We start from the raw sequence: 5,626 nt of genomic DNA, 5'->3' as shown, positions 1-5,626 counted from the left end.
TACGAGCTTTCACCCTCGAGCTCCGTAGCGCTTGTGTGCCCACTCTTTTCCTCAGAAACCGTCAGTTCATGCAACGCATAAAACAGCCTCGGAACAGCGAATCATGCGATTAACCTAATCATAACCTGTACCAGCACACAGTTTTGCACGAGCAGCAGACAATTTGTGCGACAAAACAACAAGAAGAAACTTATTGCGCTCATTGCACTGTTTCTCCACGCTGTAAAACGTCTGCTGAGGGATTTTAGACAGTGCTGTCTTTGCACGCGCGCTGTTGTGAAAAGCAGAGAAGAACACACCGTCCTATCCGTCTCTGTCATCCCGTTGATGACTGTCAGAATTTGGCCTTTAGAAAATTTCCCGGATTTTGGCGTAAAATATGGGAATTTTTCCCGGATTTTGGGAGCTCAAAGTTGACAGGTATGCACAAAGGACCTATGCGCAAAAAGTCAGAGCACTGGCACGAGTGTGCCATTTGCGACACGCTGACACTCACACTCAAGCACACACACACACACACACACACACGCGCACGCATACACACACGCACGCACACACACCACATCAAAGACACGCACATGTACAATGCTCTCAGGCATGTAATTATGGCACTGACATGAAACGCAATCGCAAATCAAAGTGCTACTGTATGTCCAGGACCACACACATACCACTACAGCTTACTGGGCTTCTCTTTCCACACTAAACACAGCCAGTACTCTACCGGCTACCAACCAGCATAACTAGCACACGCTTGCATGCACATGCAAACACACACACAAACAAACTAAACACACACACACACACACACACACACACACACACACACACACACACACACACACACACACACACACACACACACACACACACACACACACACACACAAGCTAATCAACAGCAATGGATCAATTCTGTGCGCACTGATCCTTTGGCCTAAGGGCCGCACGCTCTGAGCTCTGACCCACACATAACGGTTAATCAGCACCAAAGGGCATGCGTGTATCTGTGTGTGTGTGCAGGGAAGCTGACAAGGGGAGGACAAAGGGGTCAGTGGTACCGGGCCAAAAGCGAGGGGCCCCATTATATTGTATGTATTGAGTAGGGGGGTCTTTAAGATGATTTTGTACCGGGCCTGGCCAAATCTGTCAGTGGCCGTGTGTGTGTGTGTGTGTGTGTGTGTGTGTGTGTGTGTGTGTGTGTGTGTGTGTGTGTGTGTGTGTGTGTGTGTGTGTGTGTGTGTGTGTGTGCGTGTGTCCACATTGACTCTGCAGCTCCCTGGCAGCCGTAATGCTGTATCCCTCAAACATTTTCTGCATTCCACCCAGCACAAGAAAAGGTTGGAGAGGAGAGGAGAGGAGAGGAGAGGCATTGACTATCGGATTGTCTCACCTCTTCAAACAGAAGAGGCTAATGGTGGCAGAGCAGGGTAAAGCTGCTTCTCACATAGCAGGTACTGTGCGTGGCCGCTGCTGTGGTGTGTGGTGTGGTGCAGTCGGTAAGCCTTTTTGTGACCTTTCCAAACATGAGAAACTTCATGGAGGTCTATTCATTAAAAATAATTAACTTAAAGCCATGCTAGGCAGTTCTCAAGGTGCCCGTCTTGAATGTGGCCTGAAAATCGAAACATGAACACACAAATCTTTTGAGGTTTTTTTTACCCTCGCGCTTTGAAGGTTTTCCAACTCAGAGTGCCGGCAGTCAATACAAATATGATCATGTCTACTGAAGTACATTAAGTCCAATATTATTATGGTAAGCTTGTTTCGTGCTGTTGCCATGTGGTTATAACATGGCTCTTGTCAGATCTATGGTTCCGCAAAGCTTGGCTTAGCTCTTCTATTCAGAGGGTGTGGCTTTATCAACTACTTGTCCATCCTGGCCACTGATAAATAATTTCAAAACCATTCTGTTTATCGAAAGTATTTTTCAGTTCACATTGCGAACCAACTTTCCCTTTTCCCAAACGCTTAGACATGCAGCACGAACATGCCAGCCGGTTTGAGATTATGTGCAGGAAGAGGCACTGGCACAGTCGTCTGTTGCCCTTTGTCAGAGCCGCCATGGCAGAGCTGTGCTGAACTACACAGAACCAGGTTAGTTCACATTTTGCAAGCGTGTTTTTTTTAGTCCACAGGCACAGCAAAGGTGATTAATTAAAGTTGTAGTAAATGTTCCCCTTTAACATAAATTAAAGGCTTAGCACCACTTTAAATGAACACTGTAAGTAGTTCATTATAATTAACAACCACGAAGATTTGCACCTACATACATCAATCAAGCAATACACAGGCATTTCAAATATGGAGTCTAAAAATAATTCCGAGGTGTATTTTTAGAACATCCCTTGTGGGCGATTGACAAGCTTCTGGTGGCCTATCTAGTGTGGATTCAGTTGAGTAGACATTGTGATGGAGCATTATAGAGAACACCACAAACCCAAAGCTCTTCTCTGTGTTCCTGCTTCGTAGCGTGCATGCAAGCTACCGTATGTAGGAGAGGCAAGAGAAATTGCTGAGCTAGGAACCAAATCTAATAGAGACCTGGCTGGAATGGTCGATATTGCTTTTTTTTAAGTGTGTGTGTGTGTGTGTGTGTGTGTGTGTGTGTGTGTGTGTGTGTGTGTGTGTGTGTGTGTGTGTGTGTGTGTGTGTGTGTCTGTGTGTGTGGTCAGTGAATACATTTAATGTGTAGTGTTTTCGCTTGCCCTGGCCAGCATAGCCCCAACTTCCCTTTGCTAGATGCCACAAAAGCAGCCTCCAAGAAGCAGCAGAGAAAGATTACATTGATCAAACCATTCCTTTGCATGGTTGGTCACCTCTTGTATTAGCAAGGGAATACTGTAGCTACCTTTGCAAACCACCAATACCACACGATCTATGTATCTACTGCAAATGCGTATCAATTATGGACTGAATTTCTGAAGAGATGTGAAAGACAACTTCTTTTTTTAAATCCTCATCTCACTTCGCACGTGTTTTCACGGGTTGATTTATTTATTCCTCCTATCATCTGCTGTGCGCGTGACAGAGAGAAGCAGCAGTGTGCTAGTGTGAGATCACAGGGGTGTCAGACGCTCCATGTTAAGAACTTGCTGTTCGATATTTCGGAAACAAAGCTGACACTTTTTTTCCCCCTCTTTCGAACCCTGCCTGTGCACACTGTATATATAAATATATATGTTCTCTATTTCTGTGCCTTTCTTGCCTGTGCACTAAAATAAACAAGAACAGTTGGGTCATGATGCGATGGCATGCTGGGACTTCTGTGCGATCCGTGTGTGAACACGAGGGCTCCGTGTCATCATCTCCACGGTGACAAAAATGACGCTGCCTCTCGTGATGATGTGTCACACGTGCATGCGGAGCCAGCCAATCAACAATCTGTTTGATGACATACAGGTACAAGGGAACTGTGACATCATAGAGAAACGTCGACGAGTCAACAAGGAGTTCCAAGTCCATGAGTGGGGCATGAGTGGGGCCAGTGCAGCTCTCTGGGTCAACCACCATAACAAGTCAAAGCAGCCAGAATAAGATGACGACATTCAGGGCAGAAGTACATCAACAGCCATCTGTGAGTGAGTGTGTGTGTGTGTTTGTGTGTGTGTGTGTGTGTGGGGGGGGGAGATGACAGAGAGAGGGGGAGAAAGAGCCTAGAGAGCAAGAAACAGGGACAGAGAGCATCATCTTCTCATTGTGCTGTGTCTAGTGAGTATAACTCTGCGGCTCATCTAATGATCACCATCGCTTGACCCTGGTGATGCGGCACAGCGGCCGAGACACACAGCTGCCGTGCTGTGACAGAACCAAAAATACTACAGAGTTGAGCGGCTGCCAGCCTGCCTTCTGCCTGTAACCCTTTAACCACCAGGAGCAGAGCACAGTGTGTGTGTGTGTGTGTGTGTGTGTGTGTGTGTGTGTGTGTGTGTGTGTGTGTGTGTGTGTGTGTGTGTGTGTGTGTGTGTGTGTGTGTGTGTGTGTGTGTGTTTGTGTGCGCACGCACGTGCGTGTACAGTGTGTGTGCGTGAGAGAGAGAGAGAGAGAGAGAGAGAGAGAGAGAGGGAGAGAGAGAGAGAGAGTATGTGTGTGTGTGTGTATGGTTTGAGGGGAGTGGTTGGTGAACAGAGACAAAGAGAAAGAGACAGTGAGAGAGAGAGAGAGAGAGAGAGAGAGAGAGAGAGAGAGAGAGAGAGAGAGAGAGAGAGAGAGAGAGAGAGAGAGAGAGAGAGAGAGAAGAAGAAGAAGAAGAAGAAGGCTGAGCAAGCTGGCTCATATCATTATCTCTCAAAGACCAGCCAGGCCACTGGCCGACGTCTGAAAAGAAGAATAGAGCTAAAGAGCTAAGGAGAGGAGAGGTGAGCAGTGGAGTGCAGAGGAGAGAAGACAAAAACAGAAAGGGAGCACAAGAGGTGAGAAAAGGGAGAGAGGAGAGGACAGAAAAGAAGGGGGAGGAGAGGAAACAGGATAAAAGAGGAAAGTATAGAAAAAGAAGGGAAAGAGGGGGAGGGAGGAGAGGAGAAAAACAGAGAATGTCATGAGAGGAGAGGAGAGCAGAACAGGGAACAAGAGGCAAGAGGAACAGGACAGGAGGAGAGAGGAGATGGAGAAAAGGATTACAGATTGGAAAGGAGAGGGAAGATACAGCGAGGAAAGGAGATAGGAGTAGAGAGGAGAAAAAAGTGTCAAAGGAAAGAAACAGAAAACAGGAGGAGAGAGTACACAGTTGGAGGAGAGGAGTGGAGAGGATAAAGATGATTAGCATAGGAGCGGAGAGGAGAGAAGAAGGAGAGAAGAGGAAAGAGAGGAGAGAGAATGAGAAAATGCAAGGAAAAAGATAGAGAGGGAGAGGAGGCGAGAGGAGAGAACGGGACAGAGAGGGGAAAGAGAGGAGAGGAGGCAGAGTAGTAGAGGAAAGGAGAAAGATGTGGAGAAGAGGAGAGGAGAGCGAAGCTGAGGAGGGAGGGAGGGAGGGAGAGGAGGCAGAGTAGTAGAGGAAAGGAGAGAGACACAGAAGAGGAGAGGAGAGGAGAGGAGAGTTAAGGCGAGGAGGGAGGGACAGGTGGCCTGGGCAGGATGAAGGCGGCTTGCATGCGGTGCAGAGTGGTGTGGTGCGGTGCGGCGAGAGAGGGGATGTGACTGTGGAGTAGAGAGCCGGAGAACCAGAGAGCGCGTGCCAGAAAGCAACTTCCGCAAGAGGAAGAGAGGAGGAGGAGGAGGAGGAGGAGGAGGAGGAGAACAGAGGAACAGCATAGAGAGGAGCAGAAAACAGCAAGAGAGAAAGAGAAGAGGAAAGAGGAGGAGAGGAGAAGAGCACATGCCATGAGACGCTGGGTGTTTTATTGCAGGGCAGACACGGGATGACAAAAACACACACACCGTCAGTCTACATGTAGATTCACAAAAGCAGCCAAATACACACGTAAACGCACTCACACATACCATACACAGGATACAGTACATGAGTACGATACAGAATGCAATGCACCTTTATACAGAGCAAACAGAAAAAAGATGCGCACACACACACACACACACACACGTCGGCACGTAGACTCTCAAACACAATGTGAACAGTCGCACGTATGCACACACACACACACACACACACACACACACACACACAC

The sequence above is a fragment of the Engraulis encrasicolus genome, chromosome 10, assembly GCF_034702125.1.
Source record: "Engraulis encrasicolus isolate BLACKSEA-1 chromosome 10, IST_EnEncr_1.0, whole genome shotgun sequence".
Taxonomy (NCBI): domain Eukaryota; kingdom Metazoa; phylum Chordata; class Actinopteri; order Clupeiformes; family Engraulidae; genus Engraulis; species Engraulis encrasicolus.
This window is presented reverse-complemented; position numbering follows the sequence as displayed.